Source organism: Chiloscyllium plagiosum, unplaced genomic scaffold (assembly GCF_037043375.1).
Source record: "Chiloscyllium plagiosum isolate Xiang-an unplaced genomic scaffold, Cpla_swu_hap1 HiC_scaffold_1, whole genome shotgun sequence".
NCBI classification, from domain to species: Eukaryota; Metazoa; Chordata; class Chondrichthyes; order Orectolobiformes; family Hemiscylliidae; genus Chiloscyllium; species Chiloscyllium plagiosum.
Genome location: NW_028270139.1, coordinates 123,064,064 through 123,087,837, shown reverse-complemented (window position 1 = coordinate 123,087,837; position 23,774 = coordinate 123,064,064). Strand labels below are relative to the sequence as shown.

Sequence of the window (23,774 nt, the reverse complement as noted above, 5' to 3'; positions counted from 1 at the left end):
TCTGAATGAGCGTCAGTCCACATGAATGTGGCTTGATTTGCGATTAGGTTAAACTGTGACCATTGCAGAAGTCTCAGGAGAGACTGGGAGTATATTACAACGATTGTGAGACTGCTTACAGCACGAGATTTGAGCACACAGTTCAGCCACATTTGGGAGTCACTGCTGTATTTATTACTTTATTCTTAGACTACAATCAGGAGTATAATTGGTTCAAGTGCAAGTCACATGATGAGAATTAATTTCTCTCACTCTGGCAGTCTGTGAGGATACCTAAATAGGTCCTGCAATGCTATCAGCCATGATGACATGCACACAGCACTCTGCGGTGACTGCCCAGAAGTCTTTGCAGTTCATTTGTGCAGCTCGTTTCACTGTGTTTAAAAAAAAAGATGTGTACCTTAACTATTTGAGTACTGAATTTCCTTTTCAGAGTGCACTGATCATTTGAATCTTAACATGGATAGAGCTGATTCCTTGGTAAGTTTCTAACATAAAGCTGGACAAGTTCTTAAATATTCGCTGCCTACTGGATATAAAATGGTTGCTTTGTAAAGTTGCCCCTGTTGTTAGGTCTTGCATGTACCCTGGTTGGCTCATTGCTGTTTGTGACTGGCTGTGCTGAAATATCTTGCTATGGACAGTGACAGAGCTTGTCTCCTTTTCAGCTCCAGACAGGGTCAGCAGGCAGCCTCTCAGATCTCTGCCTGTACTCTGAATTCCTGAGAATGTCATGCACTGCTCCTAACATTGGCTGGGTTGTGGGGCAATATTCTGGTTTCCAATGTCAACCCTCACTTCCCTCTCTTATTGAGTTTTAAAACATGCACCAAAGGTGCCCACAGGTACAAAGGAATTGGCCACCACCCCTCACTAAAGGGTAGGAAATAGGGCAGGCTGGGCCCATGTTAAGATTAATAACAGATCATTTAGGCCAACCCACAGGAGTGGCATGGCACAATGGCCTCACAGCACCAAGGACCTGGATTTGAATCCAGACTTGGGTGACTGTGTGGAGTTTGCACATTGTCCCTGTGTCTGTGTGGGTTTCCTCCGGGTGCTCCGGTTTCCTCCCTTAGCCTGAAGATGTGCAGGTTAGGTGGATTGGCCATGCTAAATTGTCCATAGTGTCTAGTTTGAGTGGGTTAGTCATGGGAAATGTATGGTTACTGGGATAGGATGAGAGTTGTCTATGGGTGGAGTGCTGTTTGGAGGGTTGGTGCGGATTCAATAGACTGCTCCCACATTTAGAGATTCTATGATTCTGATTCAGTCAGGCTCAGAAGAAAATACTTGTCCATTGACATATGTAGAAGGGTGTTTAACAGCTGTAGTTCTTTAAGAATTGAAGAAGTAGAAGAGACAATAGAAATATATAAGAGGAAAGCATTAGGCCTAGAATGTGCAAAAGCTATGCCAGCTCTTTCCTGGGTACCAGTACTCATCAATTTGTATGCCATGACATTTAAATGTGACAGATCATGACCAGTTCAATACCTTTGTTCTGAGTTGCTTCCTGTAGTTTCCTTTCAGAAGGCTGATGTTTTTCATGCTGTGAAACTGTAGTTCTGAACCTTGTGAGTTAAATGCATTGTAATAAGAGTGGGGAAGTCTTGTTTGTCTACTTAAAGTTTTACATACTTTCCAAGCTAGTCATTGTTTACTGTGGGAGTAGCAGGTGGAGGTGGGGTGATGAAGAAGGGATTTACAATCTCTTTTGCCATTTTGCTTTTAAAGAACTCTCTTTTTCCAACCTTGTTTAATCAGAAAGACTACACCCTGGGCTGGATTTTTCTGCAGGGTCAGGAACACATTCTGAACAGTTTTGTGAACCTGCCCTAAGGGAAACAAAGTTTTGGTAGCTGAATAAATGGTCACAGGTTGGGACTATCCATGTGTGGCCCCAATTTAAATGGATCGATGGCTGCTATTTGGGGAGGTTTCTGAACACTTCATTTGCACAACGTCTAAGCAGACCAAACCTTCTCTGTGCTGAAGCAGATGCACAATTGTGATAATGTCATTCCCCACCCCCTGACTATCACATTCTGAGAAGATTGACAATGCCCTGCTTTACCTGTGCACTTTTGCAGATAGGGAGAGTTATGTTTTCCCATGTGGAAGAGTCAAGGACCAGAGGGCATAATTTGAGAACAAGGGCTGCACATTTAAAACAAGAGATAAGGAGGAAACTTTTCTCCCAGAGGGTAGAGAAGTGAATTTCTTTTACTGCAGGTGGCTGTTGAGGAAGGCTGGTAAGTATATTCAAGGCTGAGATGGATTTTTAATCATGTCAGGGATTCTAGGGTTTAGATTCCCTACAGTATGGAAACTGGCCCTTTGGTTCAACCAGTCCACACCGACCCTCCACAGAGCAATCCACCCAGACCCATTCCCCCTTCACGTAACACTATGAGCAAATTAGCATGGCCATTTAACCTAACCTGCACATTTTTGGACTGTGGGAGGAAACTGGAGCACCCAGAGGAAACCCACGCAGACACGGGGAGAATGTGCAAACTCCACACAGACGGGAACTCCACACAGACTCCTGAGGTGGGAATTGAACCCGGGTCTCTGGCGATGTGAGGCAACAGTGCTGCCGTGCCACCGTGCCATCCACCGCATTATAGGGAAAAGGCAAGAAAGTGGAGTTAAGGATGATGAGCTCAGCCATATTTGCATTAAAAGGTGGAGCAGACTCGATGGGCCGAATCACCTACTTTTGCTCTGAACATTATCTAATTCCGAATTCATAAAGTTGCCTTCCTCAGCCTATCAGGTTGCTGTTGTGACACCCAGACCCTGCTGAAAATGTGTTGCTGGAAATGTGCAGCAGGTCAGGAAGCATCCAAGGCGCAGGAGAATCGATGTTTCGGGCATGAGCCCTTCTTCAGGAATCAGGAATTCACACCTTGGCCAGGGTCTGGGTGTGTATATGTTGTTGCGATTCTATCTCGGGGTCAAATATGGCAATAATGTTCATACTACTTGGTGCAGCCTTGGACTACATCCAGAGAGAGGATGAAGGTAAATTTGTCCCAAATGTTAAACCTGTTTCTTTCCAAAGATGCTGCCTGATTGGCTGGGCATTTCCAGCACTTTACCTTTTTATTTCAGAGTCCAATGCCATCAGACCCTGGCATTGTATCCCTCCTAAGGGCGTCCAGAGCTGCCCTAAGTAGACTTCTTAAAATGGCATAAGACATGAAGATATGATTTGGAAGAGCAGAAAGTGCTGTGATTATAAACATTAAAATCGCACAACACTAGGTAATAGTCCAACTGGTTTATTTGGAGGCACTAGCTTTCGAAGCGCTGCTCTCTCATCACATGATGAGGAAGCAGCACTTTGAAAGCTAGTGCTTCCAAGTAAACCAGTTGGACTATAACCTGGTATTGTGTGATTTTTTTATTTAATATATATTAAAACTGTGTCCACCCTAGTCCAACGCCAGCTCCTCCAATTCATGATTGTAAACTAACGCTCTCAAGTGACATGAATTGTAAAGTCAGGGCTTTCAAGCTTTTTATGGATAAATATATTTCAAGTTTTGTTTTCAGTGAGAAAGCCAGATAAAGCACTAAATTCTGTGGCATTAAGAACTACCACCATAGTAGGAGTGAAGCTGAATTCTTGTCACCTTCAACTAACTTGTTTAATGTTGTCTACGTTTGTCTCTCTCCTCCACATGTATTAACGAAATGAACCAAACGTAACAGTTCTCTTTTACTGCATTTTGCACTTCCCATGTGTGTTGAAATCCTTTTCTTCAAATCCTGTAAACTTCAAGCTACCCTTTGTTCAAGTATAATGTCCTCTTCTGCATCTTTTTGTTCCCAGTTCTTGTCTCTCTTGCCACCAACACACTCCTCCCCATACAATTTCTTTAACCACTGGCAGTAAAGTATTCTTGTGCCCTAGTGCTTTTGTCCAATCTCCCTTCCTAAATCTCTTTGCCTTTGTTACTATTTTACTCCAGTGTCTTTGAAATGCTTTAGCATTCCTGATGTCACTGTATAAACAGAAGTCTGTCTCTTTCTTTCCCGTGCTGCATCACTGAAAACTTTCTCAAAACTCAACTTTTGACCAACCCTTCAGTTATCTTGCAAATCTTGTCCCGTATCTTGGCATCTGTTTCCTTATCATGTGTAAAGCAGCTGAGGTTGCTTTTGACATTAAAGTTGCTGTCTAAAGTTATTGTTAAGATAAACCTGGACTTAATTACTAAGTTCTGAAGCAGGGTCACAGAACTTGAATAGTGAACTTGGGTTTTCTCAGGATCAGTTAGACTTTATCATAACAATTATAAAATGCTATAGAAAGTGAAAAAAGCAGAGATTTATTGAATGTAATTTTTCTAGATTCTGCCAGATGTTCCGAGTTTCTTCCACAATTTTCGTTTGTTTCATAATTACTAAATGATGCTTAGCATAGAAGGTATGAGGGTATGTGGTTAAATGTTATACTCTAACTTCTTTTGAATTATGGAATCTAGGTACTATTGTTACATAGTCCAAAAATCTATGACTGATGGAATATGATGTTGTAGCAATCATTCTTAATCTCCAGCTGAGTTCTATTCATATAATAACAGGAGCCAGCCTCAGTCACAAAAGACAGAATTACTTTGAGTATCCTGAAAATTATCAGCAGTGTTCTATTTAATTTGCATTGCTCTATGATATTCCATATATCAAGATAGAATCTCCAGTCTGCCACATCCCAGTGGATTTTCAACCAGTAATTAAACTCCAGAGGGAAATTTAGATTTCCATTCCTGAAATTATCAATTTTCAAGCAACAAATAGAAAACCAATTATGCAATATGTATAAATACCAGCAAGGGAAATCTAATTGCTGTACTTAGAGTTAATATCTTGTTCAATAGATGACTCAAGAAAGACTGCATGTTACATCTTGCCGAATGATTAGACAAGATGCCTGCATTTCCCTATAAAACTCTGTTTGCAAATGGTTTGTTGTGGACAGTAATCATTGGCCAAATTTGAACATTGTATGGAGTAGCAACAATCAAATGGCAATGGTTCTGTTGGTTGTCCATGTCACAGCTGTACAGGACATTGGTTAGGCCACTTCTGGAATGCTGCATTCAATTCTGGTCTTTAGGAAGAATGTTGCTAGTGTTGAAGGGTTTGAGCTATAGGGAGATGCTGAATAGGCTGGGGCTATTTTCCCTGCAGTGTTGGAGGCTGAGGGTTGATCTTATAGAAGTTTATAAAATCATGAAGGATATGAATTGGGTGAGGAGTCCAGGGTGAGGGCATAGGTTTAAGGTCAGAGGGGAAAGATTTAAAAGGGATCTATGGGGAAATATTTTCACACAGAGAGTGGTGTATTTATGGAATGAGCTGCCAGAGGAAGTGGTGGAGGCTGGCACAAATACAACATTTAAAAGGCATCTGGGTGAGTACATGAACTGGAAGGTTTTAGAAGGATATGAGACAAATGCTGGCAAATGAGACTAGTTTAGGATTAATTTACATTAATTTAGGATATGTGGTTGGCATGGACAAGTTGGACCGAAGGATCTGTTTCCATGCCGTACATCTCTATAACTCTATGATGAGTAACTTTCATTTTAAAAATGATATCTTGAGTATGGTGATTTGGAGGAGAATGGATAGAATCAGTTAGATATTACCATAACCAATTATAAAGTGCTACAGAGAGTGAAAGAGCAAAGAGATTTATTGAATGTAATCAGAAATAGACAGGTTCAAAGTAGTGCACATCTTAAGAGTGAATGTAGGAGGTGTTATGGGGAAATATTTAAAAGAAAGAGAGGAAGAACAGTGATATCAATACTGGATGTCTCCAATTGAAGGAAGCTATTTAAATATATTTGACACAAAGACTATGATCCAATGAGCACACATGATGATGATCTTGGATAAAAAAATTTAAAATATTATTAAACATCTGTAATTCTAGATCAACTTATTCTATATTGGTTAGCAACCTATTTCTTGTCTGAAGAATCATGCTAACTTTATTTCCCTACTCTGACTCCTGACTGTGTGGGCTTGCATGGTAATAGGCTGCAGTGATTATAAACTGTTACTGAGGAGAGGATGCAAAGCTGAGGGCCTTGGAATGTAATTTTCCACAATGTCATTTTATCTTGTGCTTGGAAAACGCTATTGAACTTAAGTATCGACATTAACAAATCGGTACTGAAACAAAATGCAGTTAACAGATTGTTACATGATTAAATAGCTTATTATTATCTCTGAAGTTTTATCAACAAATCTTAAAGTACAAGAATGAATCTGGCAGAGGGGACATTTCTTGGCTGCTGACTTCCATGGGGAATTGGATTTCTTTTTTAAATTCACTGTATGTAGGATTGCTGGCTAGGCCAGCATTTATTGGCTATTCCCCGAGTCACATATAGTCCAAACCAGGTAAGGATGGTGGTATCCTTCCCTAAAGGACATTAGTGAACCAGATGGTTTTTCCAATAACTGACATTGGATGCATGATCACCATTAGACTCTTACTTCTGCATTTTTATTGATTTCAAATTCCACCATCTGCTGTGGAATATTACATGAGTCTCTAGATTAATATTCCAGCGATAATACCACTCGAAAAGGAAACAATTTTGGACCTATTGCAGCGGAATGCGGGAGTGGGAGAACTCTCTCAAAGAGTCAGTTCAGCCATGAAGAGCGGAATAGTTTCCATTTGTGCTGTAACATTCAGGCAGGAGGTTTGAACTAAAGCATTCTGCTTCAGGTAGAATATAGAGGGAGGTAATAGGGGTGGAGGAGTTGCATTACTGGTCAAGGAGGGCATCCCAGCTGTGCTAAAGGAGAGCACTATGGAGGACTCGAGCAGTGAGATAATATGGGTAGAGCTCTGAAATAGGAAGGGTGTGGTAACAATATTTGGGCTGAACTACAGGCCTTCCAGCAGCGAGTGTGAGATAAAGATCCATAATCTATTTACATATTTGTAAAGATGTAGGAGCAACAGGGTGATGGGGATAGGAGATTTTAATTTTCCAATATTGACTGGAATTCTTAGTGTTAGAGGTTTAGGTGGAGCAGAATTTTGTGAACAGCATCCAGGAGGGTTTTCTAAAGCAGTATGTAAATAGTCCAATTCTGGAAAGGGCCATACTAGACCTAGTGTTGAGGAATGAGCCCGGCCAGGTGGTTGAAGTTTCAGTAGGTGATTACTTTGGGAATAGTGATCCTAATTCCATGAGTTTTAGAATACTCATGGACAAAGACAAGAGTGGTCCGAAAGGAAGAGTGCTAAACTGGGGAAGGTCGACTATACCAAAATTCGGCAGGAGCTGGGAATGTGGATTGGAAACAGATGTTTGAAGTTAAATCCACATTTGATATGTGGGAGGCTTTTAAAGAGAGGTTGTTTAGAGTGCAGGACAGACATGGCCCGGTGAAAATGAGGCAGCAGTGCTAACCAAGTGGAAAAATGTTTCTCAGAATGGACAACTGTGATCAGTGGTATTCCACATGGATCCGTGTTGGGACTGCTGTTGTTTGTGATATACATAAATGATCTGGAGGAAGGTATAGGTGATCTGATTAGCAAGTTTGCAGATGACACTAAGATTGATGGAATTGTAGATAGTGAAGGGGACTGTCAGAGAATGCAGCAGAATACATATAGATTGAAGAATTGGGCAGAGAAATGGCAGATGGAATACATCCAGGCAAATGTGAAGTGATGCATTTTGGAAGATCCAAGTCAAGAGCGAAATATATGGGAAATGGAAAAGCCCTGGGGAAAATTGATGTACAGAGAGATCTGAGTGTTCAGGTCCATTGTACCCTGAAGGCGGCAATACAGGTCGATAGAGTGGTCAAGAATGGGTATGGCATGCCTTCCTTCATTGGACAGGGTATTGAGTACATGAGTTGGCAGGTCACATTTCAGTTGAATAGGACTTTGGTTCGGCAGCATTTAGAATACTGTGTACAGTTCTGGTCACCACATTACCAAAAGGATGTGGATGCTTTGGAGAAGGTGCTGAGGAGCTTCTCCAGGGTGTTGCCTGGTATGGAGGGCGCTATCTATGAAGAGAGGTTGAATAGATTAGGATTATTTTCATTACAAAGATTGAGATTAAGTGGGGGGAGGGGGGGACCTGATTTGAGGTTTTGGATGTAGGTTTGCTCGCTGAGCTGAAAGGTTCTTTTCCAGGCGTTTTGTTACTCTACTAGGCAACATCTTCAGTGGGCCTCAGGTGAAGCAATGCTGAAAATTCCTGCTTTCTGTTTATATGTTTGGGTTTCTTTGGGTTGGTGATGTCATTTCCTGTGGTGAAGTCACTTCTTGCCCCTTTTCTCAGGGGGTGGTAGATAGGATCTAACTCGATGTGTTTGTTGATAGAGTTCCGATTTGGAATGCCATGCTTCTAGGAATTCTCTAGGAAATCTTCTCAAAACTCACTGATTGAGGTCTACAACATCATGAGAGGTATTGACAGGGTGGATAGCAAGAAGGTTTTTCCCAGAGTTGAGGACTCCATTACTAGGGGTTCTGAGATCAAGGTGAAAGGGGATATGTTTAAGGGAGATTGCATGGAAAGTTCTTTACACGGAGGGTGGAGGGTACCTGGAACGTGATGCCAGTGGAGGTGGTAGAGGTGGGCGTGATAGGGTAATTTAAGATGTATCTAGACAGATACATGAATGGGCAGGAAGCAGAGGGATACAGATTCTTAGAACATTGGCCAAGGGTTTAGATAGAGGATTTGGTTCAGTGCAGGTTTGGAGGGCCAAAGAGCCTGTTCCTATTCTGTAATTTTCTTTGTTCTAATCCATGAGCTTTTATTTTCTGACTACAGAGGAACCTCAATTATCCGAAGGACACAGTTGGGAATATTTTGTTTGGCTAATCGAATGCCGGATAATCAGTGCCAGATAACATACTTAGTCATGCATCGGGACCTTGCGATCTTGTTCAGATCATCCAAAACTTGGTTAATTGAATGCCGGATAATCGAGGTTCCTCTGTAGTCTGCCATGTGGAACCTTGTCAAATACTACACTAACATTTATGTAGACCATATCCCCAGCACGACCCTCATCAATCCCAATTAACTCTTCAAAAATTTAATAGCACATAACCTTTCTTTAACTATGCAGAATATCCCTGATTAATCTATGCCTAAGGGATATTTTATCCTGTCTCTCAGAATCGAATCAAAGAAAATGCCCACTGTTATTTTTACTTCATTCATTGGATGTGGGCATCATTGGCTCGGTAATTCCGTTGGCCATTCTTTATTGCCCAGAGGGCAGTTAAGGGGATCATTACTGTGGTCTGGAGTCACATGTAGGCCAACCAAGTAAGGCTAGCAGATTTCCATCTCTAAAGGACATTAGTGAACCTGATGGGATTTTCCAACTGTCGACCATGGTTTCCTGGTCATTATTAAAGTCTTAATTCCAGATGTTTATTGAATTTATATTCCACCATCTGCCATGGCAGTGTTCAAACCTGGGTCTCAGAACATTATCTGGGTGTTTGGATTAATAATCTAGCAATCATATGATTAGGTCATCACCTTCCTCTTAGTTAGGCTGACTAACCTATAATTATTTGATCTGTCACTCACACCCTATTTAAAATAATTGCACAATGTTTGTAAATCTCCAGTCTTCTGGTACCTTTTTCTGTAGCTAGTCATGATTGGAAAATGATCCTCAAAGCATCAGTTATTTCCACCCTGGCTTCCCTTAAAAACCTGGGATGCAATCTACCTAGCCCTGATGACTTATTCACTTTAAAGGAGGTCAACTATCATTTCAAAACAAATACATTTATCAAAATGGCAGTTAAAATACATGAGTATTATTCACTTGGACATACAACAAAAATGAGCATGTGGAGTTAAAATTAATATTAAAACTAATAATGCGGAACCTTTACTCTTCCCTTTCCACACGTATATAACTATTTGAACCACACGTTTTACTTGTACATAATTAAATTTTGAATTATTAAAAATTTCTTTGTCATTAGTCCTAGCTGCACAGTATAGTTGATTGCATGTTCCAAAGTTCTTGTAAGTGCCACTCAATGACTGTACAGGACATTGATGAGGTGACTTTTAGAATACTGGTTGTGCTTCTATAAGAATGCTGTTGTTAAACTTGAGAGGGTGCAGAGAATATTTACAAGGATGTTACCGGTTCTGGAGGGTTTGAGCTATAGGAAGAGGCTAAATAGACTGGGACTTTTGTCTCTGGAGCATTGGAGACGGAGAGCGGACTTTATCGTGGTTTATAAAATCATGAGGGGCGTGGATAGGCTGAATAGCTAAGGTCTTTTCCCCAGATTAGATTCCCTACAGTGTGGAAACAGGCCCTTCAACCCAACAAGTCCACACCGACCCTTTGAAGAGTAACCCACCCAGACCCATTTCCCTCTGACTAATGCACCTAACACTATGGGCAATTTAGCATGGCCATTTCACCTGACCTGCACATCTTTGGATGAGAAAATCCAGAGTAGGGGAGACTTGTGATGAATAGAAAGTATGAAGTTTTGAGGATTAGCTGGTATCTTGATTTGTATTTCGAGCAGACTACTATGTTTTCCTCTACTTTGAAATTAATGTGAAAATTAGTTCTCTGTTCCCAGAAAATCTGTTCCCATATATCTGCCATCTAGGTACCACTGAGGTACTGCTAAAGTAGACTAATCCATTTTGATTTTCTAATCTATGTTTAGAAGTGTCACAATCGTTGTGCAATGTGCATCTCGCAAAGAACTGGACAGAATAGGTAATCATCTTTAAATACAGTAAGCGCTGAGGGTGGCAAACTGAATCAGTCAATGTCCATCACTAAGAGTGGCTGCAGCACCATGATTGTCCATACTGGCTGATGTCTTAAGGATGTTACTACTTGACTGGGGCTATAGTAAGTGGTGAAGGACCAGAGAAAAATATAGCTGAATTAGTTCTCTGCGTTTGGAGGAGTGACGGCTGTACCTTGTGGAGAGAAGTTCTGTTTTCACATTTAGGGAAACCTCCACTGTGTAAATGGAACAGACTTTGAATAGTCTAGCAACTGGGTATCGATGATGTACTGTGGGGTGTCAGCAGCAGAATTGTCTTCAACCACGAGACACAAGCTTACTTTCCATTGTGCCATTGCCATCAAACCTGGAGATTAACCCTGCTGAAATGACAAGTACAAAATAGCTGCAGGAACAGTACCAGGCATACCTAAAAATGAGGTGCAAAACAGGTGAAGCTACAACACAATACGATTTGTGCACCAAACTACAGATACTGCATACAGTTGACAGGGCTAAAAGATCCACAACCAGTGGATCAAGTCTATGCTCTACAGTCTGGCCACATCCAGTTGTGACTGATAATGGACAGTTAAACAACTAACTCAAGATGGAGACTGCTCAAATATGCCCATCCTCCACGATGGAGGAGCCCAGCACATCAGCGCAAAAGGTAACACTGATGCATTTGCAAAATTATTCAGATAGATATTCACTCAGGGTGGTGCATGTATGGAATGAGCTGCCAGAGGGAGTGGTGGAGGCTGGTAAAATTACAGCATTTAAAAGGCATCTGGATGGGTACATAAATAGGAAGGGCTTAGAATGATGTGGGCCAAATACTGGCAAATGAGACAAGGTCAGGTTGGATTATCTGGGAGAGTTGTTTTTCGGACTGGAGGCTTGTGTCTTGTGGTGGTCCACAGAGATCAGTGCTGGACTACTTTTGATTGTCATTTATATAAATGATTTGAATGAGAATTTAGGAGGCATGGTTAATATGTTTGCGTAAGACATCATAACTATTTGAACCACAAGATCTGGTATGTAGTAAAAAAAGCTATCCAAGATTACAAGGGGATCTTGATCAATTGGACCAATGAGCTGAGGAGTTGCAGATGGAGTTTAATTTGGTGCTGTGTTTTGGTAAGGCGAACAATGGCAGGACTTGTACAGTTAATGATAGGGCCCTGGGTAATGTTGTCGAACAGACTGACCTAGGAATTCACGTACATAGTTCATTGAAAGTTACATCATAGGTTGACAAGATTAAGAAGGTGTTTAGCATGCTTGTCTTCACTGGTATAATTTATGAATATAGAAATTGAGATGTCATGTTAAAGTTGTACAGGATGTTGTTGAGGAGAAAGTGAGGACTGGAGATCAGAGCTGAAAATATGCTGCTGGAAAAGCGCAGCAGGTCAGGCAGCATCCAAGGAGCAGAAGAATCGACGTTTCGGGCATGAGCCTTTCTTCAGGAATGAGGAAAGTGCACACTTTCCTCATTCCTGAAGAAGGGCTCATTCCCAAAACCTGCGCTTTTCCAGCAACACATTTTCAGGATGTTGTTGAGGCAACTTTTGGAGTACAGTGTACAGTTCTGGTCACCCTTTTATAGGAAGGATATTACTAAATTGGAGAGAGTTCAGAAAAGATTTACCAGGATGTTGCTGAGTCTGGAAGGCTTGAGTTATAAGGATAGGCTGGGACTTCTTTCACTAGAGTATAGGAGATTGAGGGTGACCTTTTTATAGAGGTTTATAATATCATGAGAGGCATAAATAATGTGAATAGCAAAGGTCATTTTCCGAGGGTAGGGGAGCTCAAAACTAGAGGGCATAGGTTTAAGGTGAGATGGTAAAGATTGAAGAGACCCGAGGGGCAACTTTTTAACAGAGGGCTCGTATGTAAAATGAACTGCCAGAGAAAGTGTTTAGATTCAGGTACAATTACAACATTTAAAAGACATTTGGACAGGTACACGAATAGGAGAGGTTTAGGGAGATATGGGGCAAATGCAAACAAATAGGAAATTTAGTTTGGGAAACTTGATTGGTGTGAACTAGTTGGACAAAAGGGTCTGTTCCATCCTGTCTGACTTTGACTGTAAATGCTGAGTGGATGATCCATTTTGGCCTCCTTCAGAAATCCCCAGGAATACAGATGCCAGTCTTCAACCAATTCAACTAAATGATAGAAGGAGTCATCAACAGTACTATTAAGTAGCTTGCAAAGGAATAATTTGCTCAGTGTGACTCTGGCAGAATCCAAACTAAGCATATCAGCTCCAGACCTCATTGCAACTTTGCTCCAAACATGGACAATAGAACTGAACACTGGAAGTGAGGGGAGAATAATTGTCCTTGACATCAAGACAGCATTTGTCTGACTATGACATCAAAAAGCCTTGGCAAAACTGGAGTCAATTAGGATCATGGAGTAAAAAACAACTGTCTGTTGGTTACAATCATATGTAGCACTAAGCAAAATGGTTGTCATTGTTGGAGGTCAGTCAACTCAGCTCCAGGACATCTCTGCAGGTGTTGCTCAAGATACAGTCCAAGTCTGACCACCTTCAGCTACTTCAGCAATGATGGTCTCTCCATCATAATTGAGAAGTAGGGACTTTTGCTGAGGTTTACACAATGTTCAGCACCATTTATAAATCCTCTGATATTGAAGAAGTCTATGCCAGGGGTTAGACTGATATGAGTTAAGTAATATTCACACTACACGAATATCAGACAGTGACCATGTCCAGTAGGAGAAAATCTAACCATTGCTCCTTACTGTGTTCATTGTATTGGCATCACTAAATCCTCCGCTATCAAATATCTGGGTGTTACCATTGGCCAGAAACTCAACTGGACCAGCCACGTTTCTACCCCCCTCCCTCCCCCACCCTATAAATTCTGTGGCTATGTGAGCAGGGCTCATAGGCTAGAGATCCTGCCACAAGTAACTTCCCTCCTGACACTCCAAAGCCTGTATACCACCTAAAAGGCACAATTCAAGCGTGTGATGGAAAACCCCTCACTTACCTGGATGGATACAACTTTAACAACACTCAAGGAGCTTTACATCATTCAGGACTAAGCGACCCACCTGACTGGCTTCCCATCTCCCACTGCCCTCCTTCAGAATTAACTCCATCTACACTCTCACAGCAAGATCTTCTAAAACCATCATCTTTACCTTCTTCTAGAAGGACAAAGGAAGCTGATACTTGAGAACACCATCGTCTGCAACTTCCGTTCCAAGCTACCCACCATCTGACTTACAAATATATTGCGGCTCCTTCATTTATCAAAGGGTAGTCCAGAAGTCAGAACCAATCTAACAGACTGTGATGTCCCTACACTAAAATGTCTACAGTGATTCAAGAAGGTGCCTTCTCCAGGACAATTAAAGATGTACAGTAAATGCTAGCCTACTCAGCAATGGCCACATCCCATGAACGAATCTAAAATTGAGATATTGTAATGTATATTGCTATGGACGAGGCCAGACCACTCAAAACATTATCAACAGGCAGCCCAGACCATAACTTTGCAATTTGTTTCGGTAAGTGTACCTTGAAAATTACCCGGATTAAGTTAGCTAGGTTGACTACCAGGTTTAAAACAGACAAATGGTTTTATTCTCAAAATTACACAATGAAATATGAAGAACAGAATAAAGAGCCCCTACAGAACTCAGTCTAACCAAAGTGATTCAAGTATGCTGTTCTGAATGTACGCAACAATCCCCAATAAGCAACCCCCCCCCCCCCCCCCACTTTTAAATACTGAACAAAAAAAGGTCAGATGCTTACAGGTTGAAGTTAGAAGAGCAGACGAGAGAGTTTCCACACAGCTCACTGTTGAACTCTCAACCAGTTCTGGACTGAACTAAACTGCTCAGCTAGAGAGCTGACCATCTCCTTTCATCCTACGGGTCACTTCCTAAACATGACCACTTTGGTCTGAAGTCTCATCTGTTTACATATAAACAAAAGGCCTCTCAAAATCCTTTTCATCTCTGTACCAAACCAGTCTGATCGGAACCCAGCCTGGTTTATTACCGCTCTGAAAATAATAAAGGACAGAGTCTCCTTGAGCCAAGGACCAGCTTTTAGAAATGAAAGACTACTTTTGTGACAATATGTTTCTGTTATAGTTGAAATCTAGTTTAATCTTTTTTATAGTCCCTTAATCATCCTTTCAGAAATAAAAGTAAAATGTGCTGCCTTTTATGTTCATATTTCCATTGAAACTTATGTTTGCTTGAAATTACAGTAGTTAGATGTTAAATGGATACTTGCAAACCTAGCATACAGGCAGTTCAGAGAGTTATGTTTTGTTTTAGAAGCAAAATCTACCTGGTTTCAAGGAATATTTTCTCTCCTTTCTGTCCTTATTACACAACATCTGTAGGTGTACTGTGTCATGGTCATGTATCATGCATGACTGGGGTCAGAATATGTTTTACATACACATTTTAAATGCAAAGTGTTTTTTTTAAAGCGCTGATTCAGCCAACGCATGAAAATTAAGTGGCTGTCTGGAAACAGACAGACCCATGGAATATTGCACCTAATTGCACAAAGGGAATTTCAAACAACAACCCATCAAAAGAGTTAAAGGCAATTCAAAACAGACTGGAATATAATCTCTTTTGACTAAAACAAAATTGAGAGGCTGAAGATGCACAGTTCAACTGCAAGTGCCCAAACTGCAGAAACATTGGGTTTTTTTCTCTTTTGAAGATATGTGTAAAATTCACTTTCAATTCTCCTGGAGGGGGCTAGTGAGACTGACTGTGTGTCAGTGGTCAAACCTACTCATGTATGCTGCGTCCAAATGATGACATGTTGTGAAGGTCTCAGTCAAAGAACTGTCCCCTAGTCACCCTTTGTTGCTTAAAAAAGGGGCCTTCTCGTTCTGAGTGCTAGAAACCAGTGAGCTAGCAAGCCAGACTCTCTCTCGCCCTGAATGCTGGAATTCAGTCCTGGTCAAAAGAAATCAGAACAACAGCTTCTCAATCAATCTGAGGAGCGAACAGTTTTGAAATTGATTGTTCAACTATCAATGTCAAAATTACTAATATCATGCACTGTAATGACTGCAATGTTCAGCTCCCCATTCTTTGAGAACAATTGAGATTGATCTGTATATTCATTGTTAACTTTTCTCACATTTTGGACTCCCCTCTTATTTTGTAATCTATGTGCATTACTGGTACATCTTCTGTTTTGTACAAATAAGCTCACTGTTTTGCTAACTCAAGAAAGCCCTGGTTAAATTGGATCCTTTTAAAACACATACGTATTTAGGTTCCGGGAGAAAGATATCCAGTAGGGAAGGGATCCAGGTTTACATTAACCTTATTGCGACCAGCTGAATAAGGAAGCTTGTTCATTCCTCCTCCGCAGCCTTTATGATCTGGGATATCCTGTCTGGAACTGTAACAAATTGAGGAGCATTGTTTGGAGCCTAGTCATAAAAGAATTGGGGGCTATGCCAAGATTTAACTTCCAGATGAAACTAGAATTGCAAAAGGTTTCCTTGCATTAGCACTGCTATCGTATAGAAATGGCTACATATAATGCCAACAAGTTCCTAGCAGAATTAGAGGAAATTAATTTTGAACATTTTAAAAGTCCTGTCCTGCAAACAATTAAAACATTTAATGAGGCACTTGGGATTAGATTTTTGTCAAAAGCTAGAAAACCCAGAAGTTTTAAAGGTGCAGCCACCAGTGAAATGGATAGAGTAGTAGGAGAGAGAGAGATTAAAATTTGAACAGTGGAAATTAGACATTCAAGAAAATGTAAGGTAATGGGGGTGGGGTGGGGTGGGGGGGGGGAAGAATGGAAAGAGCATGGAGAGAAAAGAGGTACTTTCAGGACAAGGAGTTTGAACTAAGAAAGTTTGATCTGAGAAGCAGATTTCCTATTGTGTCCCATAAAGACATCAGTGGCTTAGACTTGAGAATGGAAGCAACTCAGTTTGCTTAATCAATTCCTAAATGTGAAGAAACTGAGATAGAAGCTTTCTTTATCACTTTCAAACAGGTTATGCAGCAACCTAAGGAGCAAGTCCAACATTGGTCCTTTTTAACTGCAGATTAAAACATAATTCACAACTCCTCATATACTGAACCAATCCATTCAAAATGTGTTCAGCTGACAAATGGCAAGTAACATTTGAACCAATGGTAGAAGCAGACATAGCAAATTTTAAGAGGCACTCAGGCAGACACATGAACAGGCAGAGAATAGAGGGATACAGATCATGTGTTGGCAGATGGATTCGTTTAGAATGGTACCATAGTCTGCACAGGCATGATGGGCTGAAGGGCCTATTTTTGTGCTGCAATGTTCTATGTTTAAACAAGTGCCAGGCAACAGCCATCTCCAATGAGAGATTCTAAGCATCATCCCTTGAAAATTAATGGCATTACATTCACTGAATACCCCACTATCTGCCTTCTTGGGGTTACTATTTACCAGAAACTCATCTGGACTAGCCATACAATGGCTACAAAAGCATGTCAGAGAGTAGGAATCCTGCAGTGAGTACCTTTTTTCCACCTGGCTTCCCAAAACCTGTTTGCCATCTACAAGGTACATGGTGTCATGAGTGTGATAGAATGCTCCCATTTGCCTGGATGGGTGCAACTTCAGCAACTGTTAAAAAGCTTGACACTCTTTGCTACTTTCTCCCCACCCCCACCCTCCTCTAGCTTATCTCTCCATGCTCCAGGCTCACTGCCTTTATTCCTGATGAAGGGCTTTTGCCCGAAACGTCGATTTCGAAGCTCCTTGGATGCTGCCTGAACTGCTGTGCTCTTCCAGCACCACTAATCCAGAATCTGGTTTCCAGCATCTGCAGTCATTGTTTTTACCATCAGGACAAAGCAGACCACTTTATTGACATCATAGCCATGACATTCACTCTTTCCACTGCTAAGCTTGGGAGCAGTTGTGTGTGTCATTGACCATATGCACTGCAGAAATTCACCAAGTCTCTTCCAATGGCATCTTCCAAACCTTCAAGCATACCATCTAGAAGAACAAAGGCAGCAGAGACATGGGAACACCACCACATTCAATTCCCTTCCAAGCCACTCACCATCCTGACTTTGAGTTGTTCACCCTACCTTTGGGTCACTCCTGGAATTTCTTCCAGAATAATATACACACCAAATAGATTGCATGGTTCCAGAATGCAGCACATCACCACCTTCTCAAGGGCAACGAGCGATGGGCTATGAATGCTGGCTCCGCTCCCCAGTCATGTTTGAAAAATAGCCTTGTGCCAATGTTCAGGAAGTGGTTCATGAATTGTGAGGTCCCAGCCCAAAATAAACGGGGCTACCAGTATATCATTGATATGTTTCTGTTTCTCAGAGGCTGTTTTCTTGAGCCAAAACACCGGTGAGAGAATTGAGCCAATTCTTCATCCAGCGTGGTCTGCCCATTGAGATTCAGTCTGATCAGGGCTCAAAATTCATGTCCAAAATATCTTTCAGGAAGTCACTGGTACTTGGGTGTGACCCAGTAGAACTCTTCAACTTGGGTAGTGCTAGAACCAGACCCTAAAGACTGCAGTCAGGATATACTGTCATATGTACGCCGTGCATGGGTTAAAGGACTAGATCTTTTATTCACCACCCTGGACTAACACAATGAGTCCACTGGCTTAACTCTGGTTAAGTTTACAAGCACCAAGTGTGAGGTCTCAAAGGCAGATAAACATGCCCCTCCCAAAACCTACAGCCAGAAGACCAACCAGCTAACAGTTCGTGGTCTGTTTGAAGTAACAAAGGAGCTTGAGGAAGTGAATGATTTAATTAGGACTGCAGATTGAGGCAGGGGAGGAGAGTAAAAAACAAAGGAAGTGTCAAATCAAGGTGGTAAAGTAATACCACCACCAAGAAGAAGGATGTAGTAGGCTGGAAATAATACAGCAGGTCTGGTAGCATCTGTGGAGAGAAATCAAATAGAAGTTTTCAGGTCCAGTGAGCATTCTTCAGAACTCATAAGCAATGGTCTGTCCTGTTGCCACAAATCTAAGCAATAAGGATAGCAGCAGGAAGGAATTGGAGGGAGTTGTGGGTAAGTGCCATATTGAACCCCCTACTACCTGTTCATCAACAGAGAAATATTAGGAAGGTTGGGCGTCTTGTTCAGGCAAAAGTGGATACTCAGATGCTGGAGATCAGAGTCTAGATTAGAGTGGAAAAGCACAGCAGATTGGGCAGCATCCGAGGAGCAAGAGAATTGACGTTTCGGGCTCATTCCTGATGAAGGGCTTTTGCCCAAAACGTTGGGTTTTTTTTCTTTCTTTTTTTCTTTGTTTTTTTTCCTGCTCCTTGGATGCTGCCTAACCTGATGTGCGTTTCCAGCACCACACTAATCTAGACTCTGGGCTTCTTGTTGTTCTGCACATAGGAGGGTGAACAAGCCAATTTAATGAGGATGCATTCAGAGTTGTATGCAGAAACCAGCCAGCTCCCTAACTCCACATGATATGGATGTGGAGAGGTACCACCATATGGCAGCATCCCCATTGGCGAAGCCAAGAAAAGCTGAACCAGGTTCAGGAGACAATTAACCACACACTTTGGCATCAACCAATAGAACGTGGCTGCAGCAGCTAGAGCCCCCCACTTGTACATATAATCAAGCAGTATGGTTCCACAAGATTCTGCATTGACCAGACTCAATTTATCCTGGTTGGATAGGGTGGCTAATGTAATCTGTTTACCAAGATAAATATAATTCAGGGACATTGGCAGGTTCCCTTGTCTGTCACTGCAAAGAAAGGCTCCACCTTTGTAACTTAACATGGTTTGCTATCACTGTTAAGGCACTCAGACTCCAAAATGCCCCAGCTACCTTTTTCAAAGGCCGGTGAACCAAACAGTGGCAGATTTATCTAACTAGGCAAAAGTGAGGACTGCAGTTCAGAAACCAGATTAGAGTAGTGCTGGAAAAGCACAGCAGGTCAGGTTGCATCCTAGGAGCAGGAAAATCAATGTTTTGGGAAAAGCCCTTCATCAGGAATGAGGCAGGGAGCCTCTGGGGTGGAGAGATAAATGAGAAGGGTGGGTGGGTGGGTGGGGCTGGGGAGAAGGTAGCTAAGAGTGCAATAGGTGGGTGGGGGTGGGGATAAAGGTGATAGGTTGGAGAAGAGGGTGGGGTGGACAGGTGGGAAGGAAGATTTGCAGGTAGCACAGGTCATGAGGATGGTGCTGAGCTGGAAGGTTGGAACTGGGGTAAGGAGGGGGGAGGGGAAATGGACAGTCAGGTCCTGGTCAGGTCCACCCCCACCCCCAACAACCCACCCTCCCCTCCTGGCACCTTCCCCTGCCACTGCAGGAATTGCAAAACCTGCACCCGCACCTCCTCCCTCACCTCTACTCAAAGCCCCAAAGGGGCCTTCCACATCCATCAAAGATCCACCAATATCATTTATTGTATCCGTTGCTTCCGATGCAGTCTCCCCTACATTGGGGAGACTGGGTGCCTTCTCACAGAGCACTTTAGGGAACAGCTCCGGGACACCCGCACCAATCAACCCCACCGCCCCATGATCCAACATTTCAACTCCCCCTCCCACTCTGCCGAGGAGTTCAGGTCCTGGGCTTCCTCCACCGTCGCTCCCTCACCACTCGAGACCTGGAGGAAGAAATCCTCATCTTCAATCGGAACACTTTAACTCTAGGGCATCAATGTGGACTTCACCAATTTCCTCATTTCCCCTCCCCCCTCGTTACCCCAGTTCCAACCTTCCAGCTCAGCACCATCCTCATGACCTGTCCTACCTGCCAAATGTCCTTCCCACCTATCCACCCCACCCTTCTCTCCGACCTATCATCTTCATCCCCACCTCCATCCACCTATTGTACTCTTGGCTACCTTCTCCCCAGCCCCACCACCCTTCCCACTTAACTCTCCACCCCGGAGCCTCTCTGCCTCATTCCTGATGAAGGGCTTTTGCCCAAAACATCGATTTTCCTGCTCCTGGGATGCTGCCTGACCTGCTGTGCTTTTTCAGCATCACTTTAATCTTGAGATTTATCTAACTGCATACCGTAGCTAGATAATCTCCTAGTGTACAGTACCACATGTAAAACACTTAGCAATTGGAAGCCCTCTTCTGGAAAAAAATGTCAGCTGGCCTAGCGGTCAATCTTACAAATGGATTGCTAAGGGCTAAGTGACCTATTGAGGAAACACAATGATGAAGGATGAGTCCTGCCTAAGGCTCAGAGGTCGAAGCAGTGTGGCATAGTTTCCCATTCCCATAAGAAAATGGGAAATAACATGGGTGTACAAGACCAATTACAGACTGCATGACTGCTTTCTGGAACACCTCTGTTCTGTTCATAAGCTTTATCCCAACCTTCCATTTGCTTGGCATTTCAATAAACCACCTTGTCTTCAATGCTAAATCTCTATCCTTGGCCTGCTACAATGTTCCAATGAAGCTTTATGCAAGCTATAGGAAAAACATTCATTTTCCACTTACTTTCCCTCCTCTACTCAGTATTTAGTTCCATAACTTCACTGTCCATTTTGTCTTTCTTCTCTGACAGTGTCTGATTTGTGTCGTGTTGACTTTGCCGTCAGCACTTCTGACCCATTTTCTTCTTTTCAACCTATCCTTTACACCCAGTTTACATCTCTTTGCATCCTTATCACCGTTAGCACTCCCTTTGTCTTTTGCTCGATGGACCCTCGCAATCTGTTATGCTTGCTCCTCCTCTCCATGTCAATTACATTTGAAAAAAAACATCATTTTCCAACCCCTTTCAGTTCTGAAGAAAAGTCATATCTGATTCAAGATGCTAACTCTGTTTCTCTCTCCACAGATGCTGCCAACTTTGTTGAGTTTCTCCAGCACTTTCAGTTCTTATTTCAAGTTTCCAGTTTCAGCAATATTTTGCTTTGATTTGAGGATTCTATGGAAAGTTTGTCCCAAAAACACACACTAGTTGCAACAGCTCAAGCCTACTGCAAAAGAAAAGCAAGGACTGAGAATGCCAAACTGCTTTTGAAAATCTGAAGGCTATTTTCTTAAATTAGCCTGTGTTTACAGCTCCAAACATCAACCAAGACTTTAAAGTAAGCTCTGCGGGTAGCATCAGCTAGAGGTATTTCTCCTTTGGGAAGATGAATTCAGAAGAGAGAGACTAATTGGGTATTGCTCCAGAACCCTAAATAAACATTAAAGATAATACTGCGTAGTAGGGAAAGAAACCTTTCATTTATTATTAGGTCTCAAACACCTTTTTTAGATATTTGGAATAGCAACAGAGAGAAGACAATTTATACTGGCCCACGATCCTTAAACTTTCGTGGAAACACTTAATACCCGGCATTCCATGCCATCAACTGTATCACCTGAAAATTACATACTTTATCGGGAAATCAAATGCGATTGCAGATATCCTGAGTAAATGTAGAAAGATTCAGATGAAACTGAAAATATTACGTTGACTGAAACAAAGAGAATGAATTTGTAAGTGCAGTTGTTTTTTTTTAATTTTTAAAAATAATTTAACATTGAATCTCATTTTATCTATCATTTGAGGAAGTGTCATGACTATGGGTCAGTCGCCCAAAGGACAGTGGACATTTTAAACTTAATTCAAAAATGCGGCACAGTGCCTCAGTGGTTAACACTGCTGCCTCACAGCGCCAGGGACCCAGGTTTGATTCCAGCTTCGGTCAACTGTCTGTGTGAAGTTTGCACATTCTCCCTGTGTCTGTATGGGTGTCCTCCAGGTGCTCGGTTTCCTTCCACAGTCCAAAGATGTGCAGGTCAGGTGAATTGGCCATGCTAAACTGCCCATAGTGTTAGGTGCATTGGTCAGAGGGAAATGGGTCTGGATGGGTTGCTCTTTGGAGGGTCGGTGTGGATTTGTTGGGCCGAAGGGCCTGTTTTCACACTGTAGGGGAATCTAATCTGAATAGATTCAGCCAAAGATTGCAGCTGATATAGATTGAGAGACATATGGAATGTCACACCTAATGACACAAGGAGAATTTCAAAAACCAACCTTTAAAAAGGGAAGAAGTGAGTCAAAACAGACTGGACTGTGATCACTTGTGATAATGAGGGGCTGTGGATTATGTGCCTGTAGATTGGGACATTGTGTTTCTCCCTTTGAATAATACCCAAGGAGAGGGATTAAAAGCCAATTTCAACTCTACTGGAGGCCAGTCATGAGACTGAGGTTCTCATGAGTGTCAGTTGACTGAGGAGATCTATATGTGCAGTTGCAGGTAAATGGCAACTGAATGGTCAGACACTAACTAGTTAGCAACCCAGATGAAACAAAACAGGACAACAGAATGATTTGCTGTCATCCTGAATGCTGGAATTCAGCCACAGTTCAAAGGAATCCGAGCAACAGATTCTCCCAACATTTTGTAAAACTAAGAATCTTTAAATCAACTATTTAACTGTTACGGCAACCTCTATTGCCACCGTTACAAAGTTAAACTATTTGCTTCTTGTGTACAATTCAGCAACGGATGGGTCAACAATTCATCTGTATATCTGTTTCTTTTTTCACTTTTATCTTTTTGGACTCGCCTATTATTTCTAATCTGTCTATATCTGTCATGTAACAAATTCTTTTTGTATTTCATAATTAATAAACTCTTGTTAACTCAAGAAAGCCTGATAAATTAGTTACTTTGAAAGCATAAGTTTACCTGGGGCAAGGGGGCAAAGGTATCCATTAAAGAAAGGGATTGAGTTTTAAATAAACATTATTGAGTCAAACTGGGGGGAATGGGTGAATAATGAAGTGGAGTCAGTCCTTCCTTCCTCACCCAGGAATTTAACAATATGGGGTTTCCAGTCTGGAAGTGTGACAAATCGGGAAATCTCACTCGGGATCTGGGCGTAACAAATACGAGTGTCAATGTTTGATATCCACTAGATGTGTGTCACAGCCTAAGGCA

The 23,774-nt window shown here is 41.9% G+C and overlaps 1 protein-coding gene across 1 annotated transcript in view; it reads left to right on the top strand.

The window, feature by feature from the left end:
• Nucleotides 1–322: 322 nt before the first annotated feature.
• The window catches only part of znf532 (zinc finger protein 532), a 222,107-nt gene continuing 198,655 nt past the window's right edge, over nt 323–23,774 (top strand). Inside the window, exon 1 of the mRNA XM_087990306.1 lies at nt 323–480. The gene's annotated coding sequence lies outside the window, so the exon portion shown is untranslated. The remainder of the gene's footprint in view (nt 481–23,774) is intronic.